A 13,875-nucleotide genomic window follows, 5' to 3' on the forward strand; every position below is an offset into this window, starting at 1 on the left:
TAAAATGGCCACACTCTGCCTGATGCAGGTTGCCTTTTTAACGGCTTCCAGGGGCAACCAAAATTTGCTTTTCAGTATTTCATATAACTATTGGCCGAATTTAAAAATTTTGAATGCTGTATAAGAATACACTTAACACATAAACTTATGTATTAAATTCAGAAACTGTGTATGCGTCATGATGAAGGGTAGCTCAAGGCGAGCCAATTACGCAGACTTTATTTCTCTATTATTTGAGAATGAGAGCCCTTAGTTAATTCCAACAAACGAATACTAGCGAACCTTGCCGAAAAGTTTTTTCACTGTTACTTCCCACAAAGTAACGAAACGAAAACGCTTATAGTTTACGACATTTCTGCTGTTCTTACAGTAAATTTTTTAAATTTATTATTTCGTAACAACTACTATTCACACCACACTTTAGAGGCCACATACACTTCTCAGTGTATCTACCCAATTGCATCATTGTACGACAAATAGTTCTGGAGACATGACTTCACAAACATTGAGATTCGTGGAAAACGATATGCATGCATGAAAAACTAGCTTTCCTTATAGCAGAGCGCAAATTGTGCGGATTACATTCATCCAGTTTTCGTTTTGTCTTCTTCGTACGTTTTTGGGTGATTACTCCGAAACTAATAAAACCAACAAAGAGTTCCACGTCTTCAGTCATAAAAGTATTGTACACCTCTCGTCAAATATTTAACACATTAACTCATTTATAAAGTAATCTGTTTTATATATGAGAGTTCGATTCCTCAAAGAATCGTGTAGGTTACTGATTTATTCAAATTTAATTAGCTGTTTATATATCTGTAGTTCATTTACAATATGATACGAGACATGTCATCTTAAGGGGAGATGTAACGGAAGATGTAAACATTTATTTAAAAATTCATTACAACCATATTTATTACTGTAAAAATCTAAAATTTTGCATGTGTAAAACAAAAGAGCTGTGTTTTAACAGCAAAATATAATAAAATATTTAGGATTAATATTTGGCAAGAAATTTGAATTTATTACTTTTTATTGTCTTTTGTTATAAAAAGCCATAACTCAAATTCTAATCGTGCAAGTAATCTGAAAATTTTATTATAGTGTCGTGCGAAGTTTATAACAACACTGAACTACAGTTATTAATTTATGGTACAAATTGTATCATTTACAGAATTTTTAGTTTTTCACATCCAACAAACTTGCCAAATGTTACATCTGAAACGTTGCACTATATGGTGCGGAGACCTGAATATTGAGGAAGGAAGATGAAAGAAGATTTGAGGCACTAGAGATGTGGAGATGGAGAAGAATGGAAAAAGTGAAATGGGAAGACCGAGTAAGGAATGAAGAAGTATTAAGAAGAGTTGGAGAAGAAAGAAACATGTTGAAAGTCATCAGAAAGAGAAAACGGAACTGGATTGGACATTGTTTGAGGAGGGACTATTTATTGAAGGAAGGAATAGAAGGAATGGTGGAGGGAAAAAGGAGAAGAGGAAATAGAAGATATCAAATGATGGACAGTATCCCTGGAGACAAATATTAAGAAATGAAATGACTGGGTATGGACAGACAAAAGTTTAAGAGACTTAACCCATGACAAGACCTGCCGTAAGGCAGAATACCATACATACATACATCCGAAATTAACTTTTTTTCTACATACAGTCATCTGAAAATCTGAATGTAATTGCAGGATCTCGTAGTTTTAGTTACAGGGAGACAGAATCACGATGCCAACACTTTCCGAAAATTTCAAAGCATTAGCGCATATGCTTTTTGAGAAAAGGCTTCCAATAACATAAATATAAAACAGAGATAATGAGGTTCAAAGATTTTCTTCTCATACTTCTACACGTAGTAAGCTTATCTCAATTTTAAAATCCTCCATACTGATACTCCTCATCCTCCAGGTTTCTTTTCTCTCCTCTTCAAATCTGTCTGGCCTGTATTTGCAGGTAAGAAACTGATCTGTTGCAATTACCACCCTTTTCTCGTCGATGGTGTAAAATGCTTTTGTTGTAAACATATCAGGATCTATACCAACTCTCTTCCACACTTCAATTCTACCGTTATTTCCAGTATTGTAACATAAAACAACACTATAGACATCTGTTTTGATTACCACAGAATGTCCTTTTTGAACATCTAATCCAAATTAAATTTTTGTGTATTTTATTTTCATTTTATGTCTTTCCGTGATGACACTTCAACAACATATCAGTGTTTGCAAGAAACCTGAATGTGGGCTTAATTGCATTCATAACAGGTTCTGGTAATGAATGCATATGAGAATACGTATCATTTCTGTTTTTGAACTTACACCTATCGTGTTTCGGACACAGATTGTACATTGGTGTTTGGTCAGTGGATAGTTTGTGGAAAAAAAATTGCCTACACAGCACGCCTCGTTGCATCTAAATCATGTATGGTTTTCGTGGTATCTCTCCCATAAAATAAGTGAAGAGAATCAATTTCTTTCAGAGTAAGCCTGCCTTTTGCTCCTAGCGGTTTTCCATCCTCAAGTATTCCACCTTTCTTCTCTTTCAGCAAGCGACAAGGCCCATTATCAAGCCTCTTTTGGTTGTGGCAAAAACATTCCAACTTTTCTGTTGTTGTGTTACAGGATTTTTATCTGTTACAGCTTTGAATGAAGAGGACTCCCCACCAACAAGGTATTTAGTATATCTAACACCATACTGGTCCTCAGAACTGGAGAACGTCCTCACAATGGCAGTAGCCTCCATGCCCCACTTGAGCCACTATAATTTTTAGAGCATGCTACTGCATTGTTTTTTTGCCACAGCTTCTCACTGGCTTCATTGTTCGACATTTTCGTTGTTGCACACTGGTGGTAGTAATTAGATACAATTTCTACATCCAAAACTTCTCGCCGCGTGGGGTAGCCGAGCGGTTTGAGGCTTGCTTCGCGTGACTCCGCCTGTCGGAGGTTCGAGTCCTCCCTCAGGCGTGGGTGTGTGTGTTTTCCTCAATGTAGGTGAGTACAAGTTACAATAATTGGTGTGTAAGCCTAGGGATTGATGACCTCAGCAGTTTGGTCTCATAGAACTTTACCATAAGTTTCCAATATTTTTTAAACTTTACCTGACTCAATACTAATAACAGATGCAACTCCATAAAGAGATGTGTGACCCCTTTTCATCCAAGGCCCATCTACAGACACACACACAGGTCAGTAACTTTTGTAGGAGATCCACTGTCATGAATATGTACCCCAGGATCTATTTCTTTTTGGTTTATTACGACCAATTCCTCCACTGCTTTCTTCAAAGAAACTTTGGCAGTATCGCATACAGCATCAGACATTCCTTTATTTACTTTTTCAAACCTTTTACAGGGTGGAGGCATGTTCAGAAAACCACACAATACATTTCCTCCTTTACTGCCCCGCCCAAATCATCTCAGAGGACATGTTAGCGTAAAATTGATTTCATAGGTACCAATGTCAGTTTTTTTGGAGGAGGAAAATGAATATTCATAGCCACACGATTTACAAATTAATTTGAAATCACAACCAATTCCCACTCTTCTTTTTTCAACAACAATCATTCTGTATTTTTGTAGCTAACACATGAACATGAAAACTTTATAGTCTGGCAGAGAAGCTCTAAATCAATAAGTGTGAATCCACTGGAATCCACATCAACATTATTCACGCACCTGTACAATTCTCCTGTTCCAAGTTTCGATGCTGAAGCTGGGAACTTATGTTCTTCATTTCGTGTTGCTTCCTCTTTTTTGTTGATAAACCATTTTCTATGAAACCTCCGTTTCTTAAATACAGTTTTTCCACCATACATAATGCTTAAATCTTGACTTCCAAGTAAAGGTATGCAAATTCAACCTTCCACCTACTAATATGTGTTAGTATTGTCAAAACGTAAATAAAAAACTCGTAAGAAAGTATTGAGGCAAAGAAATAGATGTCAGCCAACCCACCAGGCTAGCCGAGAGCGCTAAAGCGCTGCTTCCTGGACTCGGGTAGGCGCGCCGGCCCCCGATCGAATCCGCCCGGCGGATTAATGACGTCGGCTGGAGTGCCGGCCAGCGTGGATGTGGTTTTTAGGCGGTTTTCCACATCCTACTAGGTGAATACCGGGCTAGTTCCCACGTCCCACCTCAGTTACACGACTCGTAGACATTTGAAACACATTCACACTATTTAACGATTTCCACTAGACGCAGACAGCTGGGGTACACTAATTCCGTCCCGTGGTATGGGGTGGCGGCAGGAAAGTCATCCGGCCACCCCTTACAATTAACCATACCACCAAATCCGTCCTTAACCCTGCTGACCCTGCACACAATACGGGATACAGGCGGTAGCAAAAGAAAGAAAGAAAAAGAATATAGATGTCAGCCAGACATAGATGTCAGCCAGAGATAAAGATGTCAGCCAAAGATATTGAAAGAAAATAGCCTTGACACCAACAAAAATTCCGCTGAAGCAAGCAGTTTCCCAAATGTCGGAAAAGGTGGGAGTGCCTGCCAGTGCAGAATTAATCAGTTTAACAATTTAAAGTTATTTCTAAGTCTGCTATCACGATAAAATTCACACACAAGGTAGATTAAACGGTGTAGATCAAGAAAATAATATATTTGAACAGTCGATATTTGCAACAAAATTCATTACATACCCCTACTGACAAAGGAAACATATTTCAAAACAGTTAACTAAGTCATGCAGGCATTAATGAACTGAAACAAAAGTCATGAGACATCTCCTAATATCGTCTCGAACATCATTTCGCCTAGCGTAGTGCAGTAGCTCGACGTGCCATGGCCTCAACAAGCCATTGGACATCCTTGTAGAAATACCGAGCCACACTGCCTCTATAGGCCATCATAATAGCGAAAGTGTTGAATATCTTTATAAGGGGGATTAAATGCAAAGTAAAATTAAGGTTGAACAGGAGCAATATGTGCCGGAAGATGGAAAGGGGTTCACCATCTTAGAAGTAGAAGTAGAAAAGACGGTGAAGGAGATGAAGAATAGGAAGGCATTGGAGTTGATGATTTGCCAGCAGAACTGTTGAAGAGTCTTTGTAACAAGGCAAGGAAAGAAATAGTCTACCTAGTCTTGCTGAGAGTGTTGAATAGAAGGCTATATGGCAAGCTGGATAGACGAATTACAGAGGAGCAGTTCGGATTTATAAGAAGAAAAGGAACAAGAGATGCTGTTGGCCTGTTAAGAACTATAGGGGAAAGATATATGGAAAAAGGTAGAAAAATCTTTGCTGTTTTCATAGATTTAGAAAAGACGTCTGACAGAGTTCAGAGGAACAAGCCGATGGATATTTCGAAGAGGAAAGGAGTAAACTGGAAACAGAGACGACTGATACTGAATCTATATTTACACCAGAAAGTAAGGATAAGGATTGGAAATGAAATATCAGAAGGAAGCAGCGTTGGACAAGTTGTTAGACAAGGTTGTTGCCTTTCCCCACTGTTGTTTAACTCGTACCTTGAAGAGTTTATTGCGAAAGGCTTACATGGGAAAAGAGGAACATGTATTGATGGAAAGAGAACAGAATGTTTAAGATTTGCTGATGACATGGTATTAGTGGCAGAAAGTGAGTGGACAGTGAATAACATGCTGAAAGATCTGAATGAAGCTTGTGTGGAAAATGGGATGCAAATAAACACAGAAAAAAACAAAGAGTATGGACAGCAGTACAAGACGCAGACCGTCCAATGTTAAAATAGGACAATCTACCATTAGGCAAGTAAGTGCACGTAAATATCTTGGAAGCACAATAACTGAAGACTTGAGATGTCGGCAGGAGGTGAAAACTGGAATTGCCACAGGGAAGTGGCATTTAACAGAAAGAGGAGACTCTCATGTGGAAAACTAAATAAAGGTCTAAGGGCAAGGCTTAGCCTGGAATGTGGCACTATATGGGGCAGAAACGTGGACGCTCAGACGAGAGGATGAAAAAACGTTAGAAACATTTGAGATCTGGATGTGGAAGAGAACGGAGAGAATAAGCTGGGTGGAAAGAGTGAGTAATGAAAGAGTATTGGAAAGGGTTGGTGAGAGAAGACGTCTGCTTAATGTTGTAAGAGAAACGAAAAAGATCTGGTTGGGACATTCATTGAGAAGGGAGTGCTTGCTAGCAGATGCTTTGGAAGGATTGGTTTGTGGGAGAAGACTGAGAGGAAGAAGGAGATAGAAGGTGATAGACGACATAAAGGTAAGAGGAAATTATGCAGACGTGAAGAGGATGGCAGAAGACAGGACAGGCTGGAGAACTACCATGTGAAAACCTGCCATTTTGCAGAACACTGATGATGATGATGATGATGGTGCAAGATTTCGTCCACGAACGGACTTCTAGATTTTGTCTCATAAATGTTCAATGGAATTCATATCAGGCGATCTCTAATTGTCCAGAGTGTTCATCAGACCAATTGCGAACAATTCTGGCCCAATAACATTAATGTTTGGGAATCTGAAGTCAATGAATGGCATCAATGGTCTCCAAGTGCCCGAACATAACCATTTCCAGTAAATGATCCATTCCATGTAAAAACAGTCTACACCATTATGGAGCCACCACCAGCTTGCACAGTGCCTTGCTCACAACTTGGGCCCATGGCTTCATGGGGTCTGTGCCACACTCGAACCCTACCGTCAACTGAAATCGGGGTTCATCTGACCAAGCCACTGTTTTCCAATCATCTAGAGTCCAACCGATATGGTCACAAGCCCAGGAGAGGCGCTGCAGGCGATGCCGTGCTGTTAGCAAAGGCACTCGTGTCACAGCCCATCAACGCCAAATCTCGGCGCCAGCACTGACAATACTACGCAAACACCGCTGCTCTCTGTCGTTAAGTGAAGGGTGTTGGCTGTCCGAAATTTTGTACTGCAGCATACTCTTGACACTGAGGATCTCGGAATACTGAATTTCCTAACGATTTCCAAAATGGAATGTCCCATGCATCTAGTTCCAACTATCATTATGCGTTCAAAGTCTTAATTCACGCCATGCAGAAATAATCGCATCGGTAACCTTCTCACATGAATCACCTGAGTTCAAATGACAGCTCCGCCAATGCTCTGCTGCTTTATATGTTGCATATGCGCATATCGATATCCAATGACTTTTGCCATCTAGCTGTATTATCTAATGTAGGCCTTGATTAAATTGTTGTGTACACATTTTTTTATACATACAGGTTTGCAAACAAGTCATCACGTGTAATTGACCATACTACACACAGGTTCAGCACACAGAGACACAAACACACACAAAACAACAACAACAACACACACGCGCGCACACACACACACACACACACACACACACACACACACACACACAAAACAACAACAACAACAACAACACACAACACACTACTTCGAATGGTATCAAAACCTTGACGACTTGACCATACCTATCGCAGTCTCGTCTAACAGACGGGCGTGTTTGATACTAGAACCAATGGAAATGTCCATGGGGGACCAGAGTTTGTAATCAAACACTTTTTATTCAAATTCCAAAATTTCCTGGATAATGGAGGCTCACATCACCCAAACATCTAGCTGTCACAATCTTCTAACACGCTAACAGTATCTTGGAAATTGATAGCAAAATTAGATTTTTATCTGTGGGCACTTCGAGGGCACGGCAGCTGAGAAAATGAGCGGTGTTGCGGGTACATGCCGAATGTACCAAGAACTCACCGACGCGTTTCTCGAACGTATTCGTCGAGCGAAATGCAAGACCGAATAAAACAGGAAATCATTTTGTGTCCAGACCTGGAGGCGCCACTATACAAGAGGCCCACGAAGCTCTTTGAGGCTTTAGTTAAAAAAACTGAGTTTATTGATGTGCCACATAGTTATAGTAAAACAATTAAGTTCTGTTTCGCGAAACGGCCAAGCAGCTACCAGCAAGCGCTTGTACGAAAATATAGATCGAATATTGAAACATTCAAAAGCCTTCTGCACGAGTTGGCGTTAATTTGTTTAAAATGAAGCAGTGCATGATCGAAGGAAAGGGCAATATAACTATTAAAGTGGCGACTTTCATGGAGCACCGTGCAATAACAACATCTGTGATGGGAGGAATGAGCGTGATGGAACATCCGGGAGGCAAAACTAAATTCAGGACGGTGGAGTAGCTGGGAGAGGTAAAATGATACCCTCCAGTACGACACGAAATGGAGGCGCAGAGATTCATACGAACAGGGGGATAAGTCAATCGAAATACGTGCTCCTAACCCGAGTTCCAATCAACGAAAGAGAAATGGAGGGCGAGATTGACGCCAGGACCGTGCGGATTCGGCTCGCAGAAAATTTTGCACAAATACTCGGACAGAGCTGTGTACAAATGTTGAAATATGAGGGCATACCAAATTTTATGCTCAGGGAGCAAGAGACACCCACCAGAAGGGATCCTTATCCTATGGTCACTGAGACAGTATAGAGTGTACGACTACACGGAATTCTGGACAGTGGCAGTCACATAACTGCGATCTATGATGCAGCACTTCAAAGATGCTGGCATAAGGAAAGCTGGCCCAAGGGAGCGATAGCAGGAAAATGCACTGAGGTCGGCAAGCAAACGAGGTTAGAGTTTACATCTCAGGGAAACAGGCTAGATACCAATTTCTTAGCTATGCCGAATCTTTCCAACTTCTTCACAGTCATGGACTTTCTAAATGAACACCAAGCTCTCTTTGACTTAGGAAGCAGAGTAATTGTGCTACGGTGTAACAAGATCGACACTATCAGATTGGAAGAACACTCGATCCAAGCATAACTTCCCACCAATTGTGTTAGACTCAATTACACGAACAATAGGTATGAAGGTAGGAAACGTGTGTTTGACTAACCCGAGGGAGAGGAGGAAGAAATTAAAGCAATCATCCAGAAAAATGTCGAAGATATCAGAGTATAGAGCCAACCGAGAGCGAGGAGTTATGCGATATGTTATTAAAAATACAGAAGTATTCCTACCAAAGATTGGATCCATAAAGAAATTTCTGTATGAGTTCAAGTTGCGCCCGCACAAGAAGTTCTTTGTGCCACTTTATGCCATACCAATGGTTTATAGGGAAAAGAAATAGCCCTCATGCTAAGAGGGGGACTAATAGCGACAGTGAGGTCGATATATAACAACCCTTTGAGAATTGTCGACGAGGCGACTGGGGAATGCGTTTCGTGCTGAACTCTTGACAAATAGATACTATCATTGATCCTGAGATGGATCATCCTGAATGATTAGAGGAACTACTACAAAACTTTGATGGGGTATCGACATTCACCTCTGTGGATCTGAGATCCAGCTTTTGGCAGATTAAATTACATCCCAGCTGAAGGAAATACACTGCATTCCTTGCATCTGGGAAGTGTTACCAATTTCGTCGACTGCCATTCGACCTGAACATTTCATCTGCCGCATTTATTAGAAGGGCAGACGGGATACTCACTGAAAATCTAAAAAGACACGTCACCCGTTTTGTAGATGACCTGTTATTAGCAGAAATATTTTGGGCCACCACAATGCAGTACTCAAAGAACTGCTGAAAACCTTCAAGGAGTTTGGGGTTGTGGTGAATATTGAGAAATCGATCTTAGGCACATCCACACTGAAACTGCTGGGGCATATAACTACAGGTGATGGTATCGCGCCGTACTCCGAGAAAAATAGAAGCCATAGCGAAATTTCCGAGCCCAGGCAACGAAAGACAGCTGGGAGGATTCCTCAGAAAAATAAATTTCTGCAATCGCTTCTCACGTGAAAACACAGACCTGTCGCCAGATGAATCAATTAACAGGACAAAAGGTTACCTGGAACTGGGACGAAACCGCAGTGAGCGAGTTTCTGTCACTGAAGACAGCACTGCTACAAGCGCTGATCATCTTGCACCAAAATACAGCCCAAGACTTGAGCATGGTCACCACCAGGTCGTACTCGGGATTTGGTGTAATGATTCTCAAGGTTTATGTCGAAGCAGGGAACCGGATCTGGAAAACTACTGCGTCCGGGAGCACAGTACTTTCCAAAAGTGAGAGGAATTATTCGCTGACAGAGTTCGAGGCATTGGAAATAGTCTGGGACTTCGGGAAATTTAAGTTCTTCTTCTACAGCAGGAGAAACAGGGACCAAAAGGCACAGGAATTTCTACTTACTGTGCAAAAAAAAAAAAAAAAAAAAAAATTAAGGTGGGCGACATATCTGTATCAATATAATTTCACTATAGAAATGTTATTGCAGACGCTTTGTCACGCTTTGTCAAGTAGTACAAACGAGGAAGTTGAAGGCAGCCACAACAGTTTCTACTACATGCAGAAGGTGGTATTCGTAACCTGTGTGACATGAAGTACGAAAGACATACAGAGGGAACAGAACAAAGATACAGACGTCGTCAGAGTAAAACAAAAGTGGTAGGACCGAGAAAAGGAGAGTCAAATGGTGCCCGTGTCTTCCAGAACATTTAACCAATAAGGTGGTGTGGAACACCCACCGCAGTTAGGGATATTTCGGACCACGGAAATGCTTCCTGAAGCTCTGAACAGTGTGTCACTTCGGGAACATGGAGTGAAGGATCCGGCGAGTGCCATCGGTGTTTAAAGATTGGCAGAAAGCAAAACACGCCACAGTCAGCATGCAGGCACCACAGTTACCAATAGTGCCCACGAAACTGAGGCAGTTAGCGGCGACGATCTGATGGAACCTTTGCCGAGGACACGTAGCGGATATAGTTATATATTAGTGTTTGTCGAACTGACATCGAAATTTGTAACGTTCACTCTCCTCAAAAGGGCAACAGCATTACCAGTTTCTCTTGCCATAGCTCGGGACTTTCTGCCGCAGGTGGGACACGTGGAAAAGATTATCTCTGACAATGGTCCGCAGTAAAAATCGAGTAAGTGGAAGGAGACGTTCAGAGGGCACAAAATTGAGCTGATCATCTCGTCACACCATCCAAGCCCCAATGTAGCAGAACGGGTCATAAAAGATCTTGCAAAGTTGTGTGGACTGTACTGTCGGAAGCAGCATACGTCATTGGATGTCTTTTTGAAGGATTTTCAAGACGTCGTCAATGAGGTACCCCATGGGATTACTAAGTTGGCATCTGTCTCAGTTTTAAAGAATAGACACCCTCAAGAGCCCTTCTGAAAACTAGTGGATTTTCCGCCAAGGACCCACGGACAACATCGGGCCATAATACACACGCCAAAAAAACTTTTGTTATCACCTCGGTTCCGAGAGTTCCGGAACCTGTACAGAAAATTGGAATAGAGATCAGAATAAACATCATTTACGCTTCTTTTGTTGCTCATGAAAACCACACATTGCATGTTGTACCAACATACAGCGATACCGTCAGGGGTGCTGGTCCGGACTGCTCTACACACCGGTACCTCTGATACCCAGTAGCACGTCCTCTTGCATTGATGCACGCTTCTGTTCGTCATGGCATACTATTCACAAGTGCATCAAGGCACTGTTGGGTGAAGTTGACCCATCTTCAACAAGGATTCGGTGTGTATCCGTCAAAGTGGTTGGTAGGTCACGTCGTCCATGGACTTCTCTTTTCAATCTATCCCAGGCATGTTCGATAGGGATCATGTCCGTAGAATTTTTTTGGCCACTCTAGTGGAGCGATGTCGTTATCCGGAAGAAAGTCATTCACAAGATGTGCACGATGGGGGCGCGAATTGTCGTCCATGAAGAAGAACGCCTCGCCAATATGCTGCCGATATGATTGCACTATCTGTCAGAGGATGGCATTCACGTATCGTACAGCCATTACAGCGCCTTCCATGACCACCAGCGGCGTACATTAGCCCCACATAATGCCACCCCAAAACAGCACGGAACGTCCACCTTGCTGCATTCGCTGGACAATGTGTCTAAAGCGTTCACTCTGACTGGGTGGCGTCCAAACACGTATGCGACGATTGTCTAATTAAAGGCATCTGCGCATCATGCAGGCTATTTCTCACATTTTGAGTCGTAACCCGACGTCCTCTGGCTACACGAAAAGCTTTATTCAACATGGTGGCGTTGCTGTCAGGGTTCCTTCGAGCCATCCACTGCAGTAGTAAATCTTGGGCGGTCTGAGCGAGGCATGTCACCGACAGTTCCTGTCTCTATGTATCTCCTACATGTCCAAAAAACATCCCATTGGTTCACTCCGAGACGTCTGGACACTTTCCTTGTTGAGAGCCCTTCCTGGCACAAAGTAACAATGCGTACGCGATCTAACGCCAATGTTGATCGTTTAGGCGTGGTTGAACTACAGACAAGACGAGCCATGTACCTCCTTCCTGGTGGAATGACTGGAATTGATTGACTGTCGGACTCCATCCGTCTAATAGGCCCTGCTCATGCATGGTTGTTTACATCTCTGGGAGGGTTTCGTGACATCTCTGAACAGTCAAAGGAACTGTGTTTGTGATCCAATATCTACAATTAACGTCTATCTTCAGGAGTTTTGGGAACCGGAATGATGCATAAATTTTATTTTGGTGTGTGTAGTACAGGCATTATATAGAATAAAGACTGCAGCTAGAGGCAGGAAAACACGTGCGGATAAAAGAGCGCGAGAAAGTAGTTTTGGTATAGGGGAAAAAGTATTGGTAAAATATTTTCCGCTTTCGAAGAAACAAAAACAGAAATGCCAAGAGTTTTTCTCAATTGACGATTGGCCCCACAGGGTTAAAAGACTCGCCCACCAGAACACATACGAACTGCAGACACTGAAGAGCCGCGCGGGATTAGCCGAGCGGTCTGAGGCGGTGCAGTCATGGACTGTGCGTCTGGTCCCGGCGGAGGTTCGAGTTCTCCCTCGGGCATGGGTTTGTGTGTTTGTCCTTAGGATAATTTAGGTTAAGTAGTGTGTAAGCTCAGGGACTTAAGTCCCATAAGATTTCACACACATTTGACACTGAAGGGCAATAATCCGCTGGTAATCACCACTTATTCCACATCAAGCCCTTTATGGAAAGTGTTGAGTGTGAAACAAAAGAGAAAAATTTGTAAAATAAACTGGATTAGAAAACATTTTTCCGATGTGTATATATTAGATATTAAGCGTGTAATTTGTTTTTATTTATATTCTGTAATATGTACATGTATAACTTGTAGGAGCTCCGAAGCGACATATGATCTTGTGTGATCTAGTTTAGCTCTGAAAGCGAAGATACTTGTTGTGTCAGTCTAACTCACTTTTCGGACTTTCCATTACATGGGGGAGCCACCACTCTCCTTAGTCAAAGGTAGCACAGACTTGGATCTTCATGTGTGTTTTGTCTTTACACCATACCTATTACTGTATTTTTGTTGAGGAAGAGCTACTGGATGCATTTCGACAGTGGTATGAAAGTGGCCATTGTGACAGCCCATACTGATTGCCTATCACTTTGGAACAGGATTTTTTGGGATGCACATTATGTTACATGATCTTCGATCACACAGGTACACTTACACAGTTTCTGTCCTTTTTGTATACACTATATCTCTCTATCTCACTTATGTTGATGCCTCTCAATTTCACTATGTGTACAAATTTCTAGTGTATGTGCCAATATTTACAAAATGCTATACACAATGATATGCCACAGTTACATGAGAATATTTTTGTTTGTTTTTGTGTATGTGAATGGACTATAAGTGGTTTCAATTCTGGTTGATGGTGAATGGACCATCAGTCAATCAATGACTTTGAAAAAATTTTCATCCTTTCTGTTCAGGGAGACAGCCTGAGCGTGGTTAAATGTTTCAACCATGAAGCATAGAAATATTTTTTTTGGCATCAATCTGAAGTATGTGTATGTTTGATTTGGGCATCAGTCACTAATTCTTAAATGTTACCTTAATGAGAAGCTTGCGTGGT

Source organism: Schistocerca gregaria, chromosome 4 (assembly GCF_023897955.1).
Source record: "Schistocerca gregaria isolate iqSchGreg1 chromosome 4, iqSchGreg1.2, whole genome shotgun sequence".
NCBI lineage: Eukaryota > Metazoa > Arthropoda > Insecta > Orthoptera > Acrididae > Schistocerca > Schistocerca gregaria.